Source organism: Callithrix jacchus, chromosome 9, assembly GCF_049354715.1.
Source record: "Callithrix jacchus isolate 240 chromosome 9, calJac240_pri, whole genome shotgun sequence".
NCBI classification, from domain to species: domain Eukaryota; kingdom Metazoa; phylum Chordata; class Mammalia; order Primates; family Cebidae; genus Callithrix; species Callithrix jacchus.
The window spans coordinates 65,808,823-65,825,945 of NC_133510.1; the positions used below are offsets into that span (position 1 = coordinate 65,808,823).

Genomic DNA, 17,123 nt, shown 5'->3' on the forward strand with positions numbered 1-17,123 from the left:
CAGGAATGACCCAGGCAACGGCAGCAGCAGCGGAAACCTGCTGTGTTAAAGGAGTCGGCCTGCACCGGAATAGGTTCTTTGTACTTAAATAACAAGGACATCCTAGAAAAAAAGAAAAAGAAAAATTCATTGACTGCCTGCCTCCCCAGTTCACTGCAGGGTTGTTTCATCAGGTAAACATGATGCTGGGTGGATTCCAGCCCAGCAGCTAGGGGTAGATGGGTGCCCTGCCTGCTTTCTCTCCCCATCTCCCCTTAGTCCACCTGCCTCTCAACAGCCCCCTCTCTCTCCATGCCCCTCTTACCTTCCTGCAGTTACAGGCACTGCTCCCTGTCCTTTATACACACCCCCACACACACTTCTTGCCTCCATCTTATTTCTTGCCTCATATTTCTTTCTCTGTCTCTCTCTGACTGTCCTCCGCCAATTTTTCTACTCCCTTTTTCAATATGGTTTCCTCTCCCTGTGATCTCTGCTGGGGCTCTGCCATTCTTTTTCTTTCTCAGTCTTTCTCTTAACTTCCATCTTTCTTCTGTTCTCTCCCCCACACCCCACCATAATTGCTGCAAGCGGTCCTTGCAGAGGGAGGGCGTGTGGCTGTCTGGTTCAGCACCAGGCAACTCTGGCATTTTGAAGAGCTTGGGATTGCCATGTTCCTGCTCACCCACGTGCAACACACACGTATGGGCCTCTCCTTTCACCTGAGTCCCAGGCCCTAGAAGGCCAGCAGAGCCCTCAACCCAGAGTCCCCATCTCACCCTCTACCTGACTCTTCTTACTGCCTCTCCTCCCCATCCTCACTCTCATTTCCTCTCTCCTTGGAAGCCCATCTTCTCCCTCACCTTCTCTGCCTCCATCAGTGTACTGATACACTTCGGGTATATTCTCAGCCCTGGCCCTGGGTCAGTGTGTCTTTGGCTCGGGGTACATGGCTTTTGAGTTTCTCCCTGGGCCTGGGTCCCTCTCAGTGTCTGTGGCTGACTCTGCTGTGGCTGGTTTCTGGATGGCTCTGCCCCTGTGTGAATCTCCAATCTTTCTGTCTGCTCTCTGGATGCTCCTGTGTATTGGCTCTCTCCGGTCTCTAGAGCTGTCTCTTCTCTGCCGTTCCCTTTCCACGCGGTAGTGTCTCTGCTCACTCTGTCTCTCTTCATCTCCAGAGTGCTGGGACCCACTCTGCCTCATTGGTCCTACTCTGTCCGCCTTGGCTTGAATTTACTGGGTCTTTCTGTCCCTGTCTGTGTGTCCATCTCCCCACTTCTCTGCCTCTTCGCCTGCTCCGCAGTGATGGGGTTGGAGTGGGGGGGCTGGCGCGGAGGGCTTGGAGAGGGAAGGAGGCGGGCGGCCCTTTGTGTGGAAGATTGACGGCCGCGCGGTGCAGCCTCCGCAGCGCTGATTAGGATGCAGCTCGGGCTCCGACTGCAGCATTCTCCTCCTCACCGAACATTCTCCACACTCCAAATTGAGGTCCCCTCCCTGCCTGCTCCCCTGGCCTCTCAGGATAGTATGGCTTACCCCTGCCCCCAACCCAGTTCCCCTGCTGGGAGCCACCGGAAATTCTGGGAGGGCACCCGAGGGCCCCCTCTCCCACCCAGTTACCTCCATATCTTGTATGTTCTGAGAGAAGGAATGAGGAGAGGTGGGAAGCCTACTGGAGGAGCTTTACTGGAAGGGGGTGTGGGAAGGTGAGAAACTGCTTGGGGGCGTTGTGTCCGCATTCCCAGCCCAGCAGCACCTTGACCCCTCAGCCGCACACGCAGCAACAAGTGCAGGGAGGAGATGTGCAGGTTTCAACACACAGGAAGGGGCAGGAAATACGTGGCGTGCCTCTTTTATCCCCTCGTAGCACCTGTAGACCTGCCCTGTACATAGTAAGTCCTCGGTAAAATGGTCGGCTCCTGTTTTATCAGTTCTCCCAAAATCAGTGCCTAAATCAGGGAACTCAATTCCTTTAAATATGCCTCCTGACCCACCACCAGCAGCAACTCAGTATCTGGCCCCTGGATAATATCCCAGCCACACCTTCCAAGCACCCCAGTGGTCATCAGACCTCAGCTCCAAATCCCAGTTATTCCAGCCAAGGCTCCTCCAGCATCTGCCTTCTGTCCCTGCCCCTTCCTCTTCCTCTCCCTCCCTTGCCCACCCCCATGCAGCTTGGCCCACTGGGTTTCTCCCCCAAAGACAGGCAATCACTAATGAGTATTGAGTGCAGGGAGGGGAGGGCCAAGGGCAGCCTGGTGGGTGGGAGGGTATTCCAGAGCTAGCAAATAACGAGCCGTGTCAGCATCTGTCAAATATGCCATCTCCCTCCATCATCCCTGCCTCCTGCCTCCTGGCTCCTGCCAATTCATCTCCCTTCCGACACTGACGGACTGCGCTCAGGTGCAACTGCCAAGAAGCCCAGACGCACAATGCCTGGTCTGCTCCAGACCCATTTTCTCCAGGAATGTCACCAGACCCTGATTTTAAAACAGCCACCCTAGGAATACAGGGTTGTAGATGAAACCCAAAGAGAAAGAAGAGAAATTGCCCTCTGTTCAATTTCAGCCCCTTGTTCCAAAACCAGAAGTTAAAACTCCAGGCAAAGGTGTAGAGTGGTAAATCTCCGGAAGACCTTCCCTGCTTTGAAGAGGCTGTCGATGCCTCCAACACTAGGGAAACTGATGGGAAACCGGTTAGAAACCCAAGATCGCTACTTGTAATATATGCGATTTCCACCAGGGGGCGAGGAACGCAGCTCTGCGGAGGAGCAGAATCTTCTCAGCAGCGACCTGCGAAGGGCTCAGCGGCCACAGGAGGGCGGCAGAGAACAGAGCTCCCTGCAGATCCAGACGTGGGCCCTGGAGGCTGTCTGGAATCCAGGCAAGGCCAAGCTGGGCTGCCCTAGGCTGGGGGCATCTTCAGCTCGAGCAAGAACTCCTGAATTTCTGAACTCAGGAATCCTTGCATCCCTTCTCAAGCTCTCTAGTCCCTGAAATGCCAACACTCTCCCAAGCCACCCTTCAATTTCTCATTCTCCTAGCACTGGGTCTGCTGGCACAGAAGGAGCCCGTAGCTTTTCCTTCATGATATAGCAGATGACACCCACTCTCCTCCGTGACATTCCCTAGGGTCCCAGCTGATAACTGGAGCTAGAACTAGAACCCATGACTTCTTGGTTCTCAGCACAGGGGCCTTCCCATTCTGTCAGCTGCAGCTCCTGAAATAAAACCATACCCAACAGGCCACAACCAGACATCATCTCAAATCCACGGCTTAAACAATCCATGCCTCCCAGCTACTCAGGAGGCTGAGGCAGGAGAATTGCCTGAACCCAGGAGGCAGAGGTTGCGGTGAGCTGAGATCACGCCATTGCACTCCAGCCTGGGTAACAAGAGCAAAACTCTGTCTCAAAAAAAAAAAAAAAAAAAAAATCCATGCCAAAGCTACACTGTTCCACATGTTTACATGTGTAACTGGTGCACACAAGACTGTTAACCCAGGACACAGATGTGTACTGTAGCCGGCTGGCTGTGCACCCCCATCCTCAGGTACTTGGCCCTCTGTCCCTTCTCTTCCTACTTTCTGAACTGCAGAAGAAGCTTCTCTTCTTTATAATGTGGGTTTTTCATGGTAGTTCCAGAAGCTCCTCGAAGCTGTAGACACAGAAGCCTTTTGCCAGCTCTAGCCTTGGTCCATCCTACCATAGCCCTCTACAGCTGGAGGACAAGCCTGGACAGGATTAGCCCTCTCTTCCCAGGCATCCCCTCACCTGGTCCCTTCACTGCTTCTCACCTCTCCCGTCCCTCTGCTGAGCAACCTATGCCTCCTCCAGATTCTTGCTGCCACTAGTTCTCCTTTCATCTCAAAAGCTGAGCTACCCAGGGAGGTGGGCACAGAAAAGAGAAAGGAAGAAAGGTAGAAAATCTGTCTACAGCCAGAAGAGGACTCTGCCCCTGCCCACTTTACTCTCAGCTGGTAAGTTCTACTTTGAGTCTGACCTTAGTCCTGTAGCTAGTCCTCACTTTATCTACTCTCCTTGAAGCTCAAGAGCTAAAGGAGCTGAGAGTAAATGACAAGAAATGGAACCGATTGTGTTGGGGGCATATGCGCAAGCTTGTGGGCTGATGGGCTGAGTGAGTGTATACACTTGCATCACACACCACCCGTTCCCCATTACCCCCCAACACACGTACTCCATGCCATCCCCAATCTAGGATTCCTCCTATAAAACAAGGGGAGAAAAACATCCCAACCTCTCAAACACCTTACTCTAACTTTCATCCTCCAGGGGAAACCTAAAAAGACAACACCCTCCCCCTCTCTTTCCCTCCTCCCCATGTCCTTGTCCACTCTTGTTTTTGAGATTTCTACTTAAACCCTGTGGGGTGCAGCCCCTACTCCCCTTCCCCCGAATCCAGGAGGCGCTAGAGCCTCCTCCCTGCAAAGGACTGAGACAAACGCCAATCACGTCGGGGCCTCTCTCAGTGCCCAGTCTGCTATGAATTCCCAAGGTCAAAACCATTCTGGTGTTATTAAAAACATAAATGTTGCATACCAGGCAGCAGGGGGAAAAATTATAAGGCAGCCAGACGAGAGGGAGATGGAGGGGCCAGTAATTGTCTTCGTCTTCCCAGAGTCAAGCTCCACAGGGCTGGAGCCGCACACAGAACATTGCTTTTTAATTTAACTCAGTAAGGTCAGCGGCAGCAAATGAGGCAGGGGAGGAATGGCACCTCAGAGGGAGGGCGCTGGGCCTGCAGAGCCGGTGCTCCTGGCCAAAATCTCCGAGAAGTGCCAAAGGAAGCAGAGGGAGGATTTGGTGGGCCTTGGCTCACCGGAGAAGGGAGCTGGACCGAGAGGGAGTGATGTAGGAGCTCTAAGAATCATTATAAGAGCTTCTGAGGGCCTGGGATTTAAGTGGAAAGACAGAAAACGGCTTCAGAGGGACTCTAAGTGAGACAAGAAGGCTGATAGAGACAAATGCCTCCGTCTTCACCCTCCACAGTACCCATTCTACAAAGGAGGATAACAAGGCTCATGGTTGGAACTCAGAGGTTCCCTTCCCCTAGCACCTGTGAATCCTGGAACCCAAGCAGAGATAATTCTCCAGGGAGGTAGACCACTCTGTTGCATCCCCTTCTTCTCCAAGGATCCAAGGGGGCAGGGGCAAGGAAGATGGCAGGAGAAACTGAGGCAGAGCTGCCTTTCCTTGGAACCCTCCTCGTCTTCCCCACTTTCTTAGGGTGCCGGCTGCCCATCTGCAGCTCTGATAGCTATATGGTGGTTCTCTGCATTTCCAGTGCTGTCGGAAGGATTGGAGTTAGACCGGAGACGGGACTTTCCAGATCAGCATCTTGGTTATAGGAACAAGCCAGGATGGGGTGGAAAGGCTACGGAACCTGGGATTTTCTGAATAGGACCGATGAACTTAGCATGATGGGATTAAGGTGGGAGACTCGCTGACCGGATCGAGAGTAGCTGCGAGAAAGCCGTGCAGGCTCACAGGCAGTAGCATCCAAATACACTTTGGGACTTACTGGAACTTCCGCAGATCAGACCTCAGCTCCTCCTGCTTCAGTTTCAGACTGTTTCCCTTTTAGGGTTTTGGTTTTTGTTTTCGTTTTGTTTCTGTTTTAGGAAAGGAGGATTAGAACAATAGGTTTGGGACTTGAGGCCAGAGTTTCAATTCTGTCTCCATCCATAAGTGTCCTTGCTACTTGGCCGGTTTCTACTTCCCTGTCAGGCAGGAATAGGAAGACCCTAATGGCAATTTGGAAATCTGAGGTTTGCTACCCTCATAATGTACACCCCTGCGATCATCTCCTCCTCCCTTTCCAGAAGGTCCCACTCTCAGCGCTGGGACCCCAACCCTGCAGTTCTCCGTATCTGCCACAAGGTGGCGGCCAAAGCATCGATTGATCCAGAGCTAAACCTGGCGCCTCACTAGATCTAGCCAGGACCCTGGCCTCCACCCAGTCTCCACTCACCCCCTCCTCACCTGGGGGCTGCCCACCCCGAGGGTCCCAGGAAAGGACAAACTTTCTGGAAGGACTCCAGCTCTTCTGGTAAATGGGCTGGGTGAGGATTGGGTGGGAGAAGGAAAGGGAAACCTGACGAACACTAACAGAGGGCTTCCGTCGGGGAGCGGGCAGTCAGGTGTGATGAGAGCCCCAAGACGAGAATCTGAGAATCACAGAGGGGCCGCCGGCCACTGCCCCACCACACCCAGCATCCCAGGGGCTCCAGCACAGCAGCCTAGAGCTGTTAACATGGCAGGGGGCAACCAGAGCAGGAGGAGTGGGGCGCGGGGAGGGGGGGTGGCTACACCAGAGTAAGCCACGGAGATCTGGTCAGGGAAAGGGTCCGCACCACCTCCCGCTCCTCAGTATGAGACCGTGAGACGCAACGGGACTCCATGACCCCTGCCATTCCCAGAAAACATCAAACGGGGAAGGGTTCTGGCCACCTCCCCTGCAGTATTGATTCTCCTGGTTCATGAAGAGGGGTCTTGGGAGACAGGAAAGAAGAAAGGAGGCAGATACCTAGAGAGGAGAAGACACCCCTGCTCACAGGGAGGCGCTGGTACATGGGGACCAGGAAAGAGAAGAATAGGAAGAGGCCTGCAAGCACCTGGGCAGTGGTTTCGGAAGAAAAAGTTTGGGATCCTGAACCAGGAGGATCAGTCAAGGAGGGCTTCCCAGACGAGGACAGTATGGGGCAATCTTGTAAAAGGCTGAGAGGCTGGTCTGGAAAAAGAAGAAAAAGAAGAGAAAAGATGGTTCAGGCTGAAGACAGACTGTGTGTAGACAAAGTGTATGAAGACAAACTGTTTGGGGTCAGGGGTCAGGAGATAACTAAATACCTGGATGGCTGCTCAGGTGTCGCTTAGAGACCACGCCACCCTGCAGCGGGACAATGGGGAGTTGAAGGAACAGGCATGGTTCATGTGAGGCAATGAGACCTCAAGACCCAGCTGGCATGGCTGGCAGCACCTGGGCCTAGCTGAATATTCCTCCCTCTCCCCCACCCCCATATAGCAGGAAAATAGGAACAGAATCTAGGATCCTCCAAATAGGGCACAAGAAAGATTCCTAGACCAGGAGTCAGGGGCCTGGGCTTTTCAGAAGCAGCCACTGCAGAGCAGGAGACACTGGGTGAGTCTTCCTACCTCTGAGGACTCTGGCTGCTGTCTGTACAGGCTGGAACCAATGCTCTCTGAACTCTCTTTGTGAGACTGTCCTGTTGATGACTGCCTTCCTCCCAAAGAATGGTCTGACTCATCTGTGACCTGCCAGGCTTCAGTCTTCCTCCTCTCAGTGTCCCTATACTCCAGACACACTCCCTCATCCAGAAGAAATTACTCCACTGCTGTGGTGGGGGGATGGAGGTGCAAGGCCCCAATTTCGCAAACTTAGCCTGGGCCTATTGGGCATCAAACATGACAAGAGGATATGAAGTTAGACTCAGTAAAGAACTTCCCAGCACAAGTGGCCTGAAAACCTCAGCTCGGGGGAAATGCAGGAAGAATATGTATCAGTGGCCTCCAAGAGACCAGGAAACTGTTTTGGACCTCTGAATAGTGCCAGTGAGAGAGAGAAGTTTTGACTGTGGTTATGGTCCTCCTAGTTGGAAGGTTGCACATAAAGACTTCTGGGAATTCTACCACCCTGAAGTGGAGTGGGGTGAATCTAGAGTTAGAACTTGCAGGCTGGTTAGAAGCTAATTGCCAAAACCTGTAGTGGGTGGCAGGGGAGAGAAGTGAGTAGGCCTGAATTCTGCACAGTCTGGGCACCCTCCCATCCTGCCCCCACCTCTTCATCACCATCCCAGGTCACACCAGAGCCTCTGAGCACTTCCAATTTCAAGCCCCGAGTGAAGGCCTCAGGTCCTAGTCTCCATCTCAGACCGGGACCCTAATGCTATCCCCTGTTCCTGGAAGGGTAAAAGCACCCACTGCTCAGGCTCCCCACCTCCCACACCCAAGTAGAAACAGCCTTCTCCTGGCCTCCCACCTCAGCACCACCACATACCACATCCTGGAACCTGCTAGAGATTTGTGTAAATCAAAGACATCTTCAGCTGAGTCTTCCAGCTCCCCAAGGCACACCACATGCACACATACATATATGCACACATTTGCCCGCACACATGCAGATACACACCGATGCATACTCATACATGCATCATACATGCACACACATACCCTCAAAATACACGCATATGCACACACACACATCACTTGCACTCTCACATGCAACATACACATACTCATAAACTCACCCACATTTACAGACACGCATCACATGCAAACCTGCACATGCTCACTCATCAAACACACTTGTTCACACTCATGCGCACACCACCTCTATTCCTTTCTGCTGACTAAGGATAAAGAGCTCAGGCTTCTAGATTCTAGAGATTTAGAATGCCCAGAGGAATGCATGTAAACCCACAGGAAATAGCCCAAACTGGAACTACTTTGCCATTTCCTTTTCCCTGCCTCCAGACTCTAGGACTCTGGTCCAGATCATGGAAATGGAGCCTGCAAAGATAACTCATCTGTTCATCAGCAAACGTCTTTGAACACCTGCCACCTATGTGCAGGAAGCTGAGGCAGACACATAAAAGCAGACGACCTCCTGCCCCCTAGTGTAGTGGAAAGAGCAAGAGCTCATGAGACAAGGACCTGAGTTCAAATCCTGTCTTTGTCTCAACAAACTGTGTTACTGTGGGCACATTACATAACCTCTCTGAGACTCAGTTTCATCACCTGTAAGATGAGGTTAATAAAACCCAGTAATGCTGTGAGGATTAAAAGGCAGGGAAAACCTCCAACAGCAATGTGCCCACCCATGAAAAGGGACCCCATTCTCTTCCCTAGCCCCTGCGGTGGAGGTGGGGGCAGAGCTGCTCCCCAACACCCTCCCTGTCCTGCCGGTCGCTGAAACAGAAACCCAGTCTCCTTCAGCCTCGGACCCCACAGGTGCGCACACCTCGGGAAACTTAATCTCAGACTTGGGCAGCTCAGATCTGACTCCTCCGCCCCCGCCCCCGCTCTCGCCCTCGGCCCCCGCCCCTCTTGGTCCATCATGCCTCTCGCCCGTTTGCAGGTCGCGTTTTCCGTAATAACCTTTAATGCGGCTGGCCACGGCCCAAATGTTCGCGATGGAGCGCTGGGCCCCGCGCATCAGATGGACGATGAAGTGTTAATCATCCCCCAGGGAGCCGTCCCGCGGAAAGTCGTCATTAATTTCTCTGAATTACACCAATTCCGAGACATTCTTTATGGACAGACAGTGCGGGAGACAGTTATATGACAGGACTTGCTGTGCTAAGCAGATGTGGGAGAGATTGCGTCGCCCCATGAATACTAAACAATCGCTCCGAAGAAACCCCACTAGCTCCTGCGCTCGGAGCTAGGACGCAGCTTAGCCTGCCCCCCACCCTGATGGGCACACCCCTGCAGGTGCCAGGAGCTGGGGGAGGAGGGCTGGCGCCCATCCCTGCTGCATAGGTGGCCTCCTCAGCTCCCCTCCGGAGTCAGGCCTTGGCCTAAGAGCAAGAAGTGGCTCTAGGGCTCTCATCCTCACCTTCCTGGGACCCTGCAAGGACCCACAAAGACCCTTCCCCGCCACAGCCTTTGCTCCCTGCATTCCTTCCAGGGCCTGAACTGCTTCTGAACGTCTTGCTGTCTCCCCTCTCTCTGACTCTCATCCTCCTCTAGCTCATCGCCCAGACGACTCACTACTCGCCTGTTTCTGAGTCTCCATCCTGGTACTCCCACCTCCCCATCCTGCCCCGCCTCCATCCCTCCGCCCCCCTCTTCCTGCCCACCTCCCACTCTGCTCACTTCCCCAGCCCTGACCATCTTCCACCTACCCATGTTGCCTGCCTGCCTCCCCAGACAACCCCGCCTGGCAGTGGGCATCGCTTTCCCATTCCCTCCACTCCAACCTTCCGCACCCTACACTTTGCCCCATTTCAAGTCATCTTTCCTACATCTGTTTTCACACCTTGCTCACCCTGCAGAATCTAGCCGGGGAGGGACAAGGATCAGAGCAGAGTGAAAGGAAGGTGTACCCCTTTTCTCTCTCCTGCCCTCTGCCTGCCCTCCTTTCTTCTTTCTGGGATACTGGGACGGGAGTGAACGAGAGCTGGAGACACCTCCCCAGGAGAGTGGTGGGCTCCAGGGAGCCGGGGGGTGGGGGGAAGGAAGAGGGTGTCCGGGGAAACCCTGTCCAGGCGAGGAGTCCCACCTGGGGGAAGCCCCGCCCACCACGTGAGCCCCGCCTCCCCTGAGCGGCCTGGGAGGCCCCGCCCTGCCCGCAGCTCGGCCCCGCCCCAAAGCCAAAGGGTCCTGAGCTCTGCAGCCCGGGGACCTCGGGAGAGCCAGCTGTCTCGGTCATCCCAGGCTACTGTCCCTCAGGGGAGGACAGAGGCAAGTGCACACTGTTCCTGTCAGGTCGTCCCTCCGCCACCGCCGGAGGGAGGACCCCCTGAGCGCCTTGCGCGGGTCTGGGGGAGAGGAAGGAAAGTGTGACGCCTCTGCGTCTTTCCTCCTCGCAGGTAATTTATGTTTGAGAGCGGAGCAGATGGCGAGTAATTTAGCAATTACCGTGTGCGGGAACGGGACTCGCGCCTCCACATGGAAGCCAAAGATTCCCCGCCGCGGTCTCATCTCGTTTGCTGCCTGCTTTCTCTATTTTCTCTCCCCTTCCCCCGCCACACCTCGCTGAACCCCAAAACTCAAGTGGAGGGGATCTTCTGCTCGGGGTCCCTCCTGCTCGGGGTCCCTTTTCATCCTGACCCGTCTCGATATCAGGCCTAGGTTTTCTGCCTCCGAAAACACGAGGTACAGCCTGTTTGCTCACCGGGCGTCCTTCCTTCCCCTCTCACCTTCAGCCTTCTTGCTGCTGTAAGTGACCATACTGTACTAGAAAGCTGTGGGGTTCTCTCCCAACCTTCTCCCCTACCGCCCCTTCTTCAGGCTTTCCATGATGCTTTCCCCAAGTATCTGGGTTCCAGACCCCGAGTTTCAGAATAGTCTGGACGCCACCGTTAACCCAGCGGCTAAAGAACCTCGGTGCCTGCATGGCCAGCAAGGGGAAAGCAGTGATTGCTAAGGTGAGAGAAGCCGCAAAGCCCTTTGGAGCTCTGTCCACGCAGTGAGCATGTAATGAGCATGCAATGGCTGCCTGAGAAGCTGGCCTTCCTGAGGAGAGGAAAGGCAGAGCGGACAGGAACAAGGCTGCGGGCATCTGACATGCCTCCTTCCCCTTCCACTCCCTTCCTTTGTGGGTCACCTGGGGAAAGGATGCTGTAAGACAGGCCCTGAGCCTGGAGACCTCCTCAAGCTGCCCGAGAGTCGGGGGATGTCCTTCCCTCCCTCTGCCTCCATCCAGCCCAGGACACCAGACACCTACAACCAAGAGGCTGCTGTCTTCAGCCAGGGCCCCTATATGTCTGACTTTCATTCTGACCCCTAACCTTGCGCTGCAGCCTGAACACTCCCATTCCAACAGGACTTTAGGTGACCTCTGGGCTCTGCAGAGCTGGCCTCTCAGGCTTTGAGACACCCTCACCACAAACTCCCCCAGCTCCTCCTCATTCCTCAACACCAGAGGAGCACTAATTAATTAGCGTGTGCAACCAGCCATGGGCACGATCTCGTTACTCACCACAGGGACCCGCTGTTAACATACCAGACCCCTGGGACGCGGGCACACGCCAATTACACAGCTAGCAGCTCGGCTAATCACGGCTCCTGGTGACACTGTGGCTTACAGAGGAATCCCCACTTCCCTCCCCGCACCTCCCCCTACACTCCTGCCTCTGGGAACAGGCGGCTGGAAGGGAGGAGGTGAAGTCTGGGTGGGGTAAAGTTGAAACGCTGGGAAACAGGAGGCCAGCCACGGAGTAGCTGAGGAGAGAGTGGGAATGAAAAGTTAGAAAGAAAAAAGAATTCCCCTACAAATCACTTTAGGCTGTAAACAGCCACTATAGAATTAATGACTGTAGCAAGAGGGAGTGCTGGTTAGACTACAAGAAGGACTTCCTGATGAGGCCATTACTAGGGTAGACTTGGACCTGACAAAGGACAGTCTTTCTTCCTACGAGAAGCAGCCAAGGGAAGATGGCCCGTGAGGTGGAAGAGGAAGGGAGAGTGGGGAAGTTCCAGGAACTCAGGTATCTGGTGCCATCCTGTCCCTCAGCTGCAGTTCAAGGGTACAGAGAGGAGGCGGCCCCACTGCAGACACAGATAGACGGCTTCCCTCCCACACACGTCCCATTGACTTTGCCATTCTGCTGTCACTCCACAGCTTCTCCGAGATTTAACATATTGACTCTCCGAGCTGCAGAAAATTGAATTTTCTTCATTACGAATGTCTCCCGACAAAAGCAGCTCATAAATTCTCTATCTTTTTCAGGCTTCTCCCCCCTCCCCACCCAACATCTCTCCAGGGTATTCACATATTTGAACATGCCATTCACATGGGTGTAAAGGCAAGGCATGACCAGCATTCCCTGCGGACACACCAATCACCCAGAAAGCATTCGCCCCATCCCTCACTGCCCATGCATAGATCCGGTCTACACGCAGACCCAGCCACTGTCTTCAGAAATGAGGGTGCCTGTCTGTCTTCCACAACCAGTGTGGGTCCATGTAGACAGCACTCATGTGCCCCATATAGCAGATTCTCCTCCCATATCAAGGGATGAAGGGTCCCATGCCTTAGCCCATACGTGCACATCCATATTGTACCCCATCAGCAGTCTCACAGATGACACTGTCACCTGGGACAGAGTCCTGAGGTACAGGTCCACCTCAGTGCTACCTGGGCATGGCTAAAGGTCCCTCCCCACAGTTCCAGAATCTCTGCCCACCCTCCCACCTGGGAATATGCCCACAAGTATGAAACATACGCAAGTCTCTCAAGCTTTGTATAGTCATAGACGTGGAAGGAGGAGAGGAAACATCTCCTAGGACCTAGTGGGAATCTTCCTTCACACCATAGCAACCACTCCTGTCTCCTCCCAACACAGCCCCCACCCATATACATGTTAAGCAGCTGTCAACCCATGTCTTCTTCCATGACTACAGTGTAGTACCTCAGCAGCACTCCTTAAGGCACGGACACCTCCCTGCCACCATCAAGGGATGTTGGACTTGGCTTCCCACTCCAGAGTGTGCTCTCCTCCATCTAACTCTCTGCTGCTTAGGCCCCAAGAACAGCACTGGGGGAGGGCAGGGCCTAGTTCTTTTGGCACCTGTGCCAGCCTGGCAGCTGAGGCTGTAATAGATGGGCAAGAGGCCAGGCTGATGGCCAGCACCATGTGGCTTGTGCTCAGGGCCAGATTGGGGCGGGAAGTGGTGGGCTAGGTGCCCAGGCACTCCACCTTCCAAAATGCCACACAATCTGTGAGTGGAGAGAGACAGAAAGAGGGACTCAGATAGATTCAGATGACGACACCCCCTGAGACCAGACTAAGCCCATCTCTGGCCCCTCAACAGCCACTCCCACCTCTACAACTCTGACCCAGGCACAAAAGAAGTCACCACAAACAAGAGAGAGGACAACCAGTTATTTTAGCCCAACCTTGCCAACAGGAAAACTAGAGACTGTGAGGATGCAATCAGAAATAATGATAAGAATGATTCCTCTATTAGCAGAGGGGCTGAGACTTGGGAGGTCTCCATGCATTTTTATGTGAGCCAATTAATATACAAATGTTGTGTACAATACAGATGAACATCTATTGCCTTTGCAATTTTGGAACCTGCTCCTCGTGGTACTAATACATGCACGCACACATGCACACACACACACAGTCTTTATGATTGGCTTGCCTGTTTTTCCCAGCACATAGGTTTCTAAATCTTCCTCCATCTTATCCCTTAAGAGCAAGTTTGGAACTGTGCAAAGATGGCCAGGAAGGTTGGGCTCCACAATACAAGGAATGGCTTTCTGGAGACTCAGATGTACCTCAAATCCTATTTGCCCAGAAGTAGAACAACCTCCCCCATGCCAACCTTACCTATGCCCACCCCTAAACCTGCTCCTGGCCAGGCGTGGTGGCTTACACCTGTAATACCAGCACTTTGAGAGGCCGAGGTGAGTGGATCATTTGAGGTCAGAAGTTTGAGACCAGCCTGGCCATCATGGTGACACCCTCTCTCTACTGAAAATAACAAAAAAAAGAACAGCTGGGTGTGGTGGCACATACTTGTAATCCCAGCTACTGGGGGAGGCTGAAGCAGGAGAATCACTTGAACCCGGGAGATGGAAGTTGCATTGAGCCAAGATCACTGCACTCCAGCCTGGGTGACAGTGAGACTCCATCTCAAAATAATAAAAATGAAAATAAATAAACCTACTCCTTCTGCCAACGTCATAAGTTGAGTGGAGAAGAACTACATCCACTCAAATGCTCAAGCCAGTACCCTGGGATCAGCCATGACCCTTCCTTCAGGTTAGGATGGGACATGGGAACCTGTTGCATATATTAAGTGACTTAGTGACTTTTTTTTCTTTTTTGAGACAGGGGCTCACCTTGTTACCCAGGCTGGAGTACAGTGATGCGAACACAGCTCACTGCAGCCTCAACCTTCTGGGCTCAAGCCACCCTCCCACCTCAGCCCCCAAGTAGCTGGGACTACAGGCATACGCCACCACGCTCAGCTAATTTTTTTATGTTTTGTAGAGATGAGTTTTTCTCATGTTGTCCAGGCTGGTCTCGAACTCCTGAGCTCAAGCAGTTCTCCCAACTCAACTTCCCAAAGTCCTGGGATTACAGGCATGAGCCACCATGCCTGACCCCCTTAAGTGATTATTTTAAGCTAAAAGTTTAACTTTTTTAGCGTCACGTGTCTTCAGACATCAAAATCATTACTTCAAAAATCAAAGAATCCTGTTTCCCTCTCCTTCATTGCCCACATCCTGAATGCTACTTCCTAAACATCTCTGTGTCTATCCAAAGTTGGTGCTCTATATATTTCAGTGGAATAAATGTGAGACTAACAGAGCATGTGGCCAGATTAGAATCAAAGGTCTTCTCATCAGAGGTGTCACTTCTCCCAGGACAAGTCTACTGATTCTAGAATGTTGATTCAACCCATGTTGATAGAGCATGGAATAGGCACATGGCTAGATTCTATCTCCAGCCCTTATTACTTGAGGCCATAGGACTGGTTCTCACCAATAGGATATAAGTGGAAGTAATGTGTTACTTCCAAGCTGTGAAAGTTTAGAGTGGCTGTGCCTTCTCCACATGCTCGCTCATCCCCATCTGCTGGCAGTGACACCTGGGCAACCTGAAGCCACATATTTCGGATGGCAGTTCCACAGCATGAGCAGATCTGGATTCTTGAGTCACCTGACCACAAATGTCCACATTGGATTTATGTGATACATAAATCTTTATCATGTTAAGACGCTGAGATCTGGGGGTTTTCTGTTGCAGCTGCTATATCTACTCTAATACACGGATCAAGGTAATGAGGCCAAAATGGCAAGAAATCAGATTTGTAGCACTGTTGCATTTGGACTATGATGGATGCAGAGGGCACAGGAGAGCATTCTAGAGTCAGGAATTCTCTATTTAAATCTCATACTAGGGGCCAGGTATGGTGGCTCACGCCTGTAACCCCAGCACTTTGGGAGGCCAAGGCAGGCGAATCACCTGAGGTCAGGAGTTCGAGACCAGCCTGGTCAACACAGTGAAACCCCGTCTCTACTAAAAATACAAAAATCAGCGAGGCATGGTGGCAGGCTCCTGTAATCCCAGCTACTCAGGAGGCTGAGGCAGGAGAATTGCCTGAACCCTGGAGGCAGAGGTTGCAGTGAGCCGAGACCATGCCATTGCACTCCAGCCTGGACGACAGAGCCAGAGTCTGTCTCAAAAATAAATAAATTTGATACTAGCTATGTGACTTGGTCAAGTCATTTAATCTTTCTGAACTTTGGTTTTTTCATTGATAAAAATTACATAATAATAATATGACCTGAACACTTTGATAATAGACAGGTGATCTGAACACTTTCATAGTAGAGTGGGTCAATGGGTCTGCAGAGTGAAGGAGCTGTGACCCGAGTATTGCTGAAAACTCTAAACCATTCTTCCACCCAGCCCTAGGTCAGCCAAGGAACTAAGAGGACAAAATAAAAAAGGGCCAGAGACCTTAAAGAAAAGCCTCACATAATCAAACTTTGCACTAAAATTACATCAGTGTTTTTCCTACCTCCCACAGAGTCCACAGTTTGGAAACATTCGTAACAACCTACAATATCTGATAGAGCTGCTTCTGTGTGTTTGTAAAGCACACAGCAGAGTACCTGGCACATGGCAGACACTCTACTATTAATAACACTGGCCATTTTCTCAGAAAGCATCTTGTTATATTGAAAAGGTATACGTTTCAGAATAAGGTTGTTCTTAGAGAACTTGAGCAAGTTACTCTATTTTTTTTTTTTTTTTTGAGACAGGTCACACTCTTGTCACCTAGGCTAGAGTGCAGTGGTGCATTCACGGCTCACTGTGGCTTTGATTTTCCAGGCTCAGGTAATTCTCCCACCTCAGCCTCTCTAGCAGCTGGGACTACAGATGTGCACCACCACACCCGGCTAATTTCTGTATTTTTAGTAGAAACAGGGTTTTGTCATTGGTCTCCAACTACTGGGCTCAAGCAGTCTGCCAGCCTTGGCCTCCCAAAATGCTGAGGTTACAGACATGGGCCACAGCCCACGCCCAGCCAGCAGGTTACTCTTAAAGTCTCAGTCTCTTCATCTGTAAAATCTGGATAGCAACTTGCACAGTTATTGTGATGATTCAACGGGTGAAAGAGCACCTCTCACATAGTAGACAGTCAACTCGTGGTAGCGCCTCAAAGCATTCCCAGAGTCCAGGGCCAACTTCCATTAAACATTTATTACGTGGTGAGCACCAAGCTAGATGTGGCAATACTAGAATTAGGACTTCTTTTCTTAGATGGAGTCTCGCTCTGTCGCCAGGCTGGAGTGCAATGGCATGATCTCTGCTCACTGCAACCTTCACTTCCCGGATTCAAGCGATTTTCTTGCCTCAGCCTCTCGAGGAGCTGGGACTACAAGTGTGCCACCACGCCTGGCTAATTTTTGTATTTTTAG

The 17,123-nt window shown here is 52.3% G+C and overlaps 1 long non-coding RNA gene across 1 annotated transcript in view; it reads right to left on the reverse strand.

Moving 5' to 3' along the window:
* Positions 1-11,775, reverse strand: part of LOC118144240 (uncharacterized) — a 168,281-nt gene extending 156,506 nt beyond the window's left edge. Inside the window, exon 1 of the long non-coding RNA XR_013521856.1 lies at positions 11,658-11,775. This is a non-coding gene — a long non-coding RNA (uncharacterized LOC118144240). The remainder of the gene's footprint in view (positions 1-11,657) is intronic.
* Positions 11,776-17,123: the final 5,348 nt, after the last annotated feature.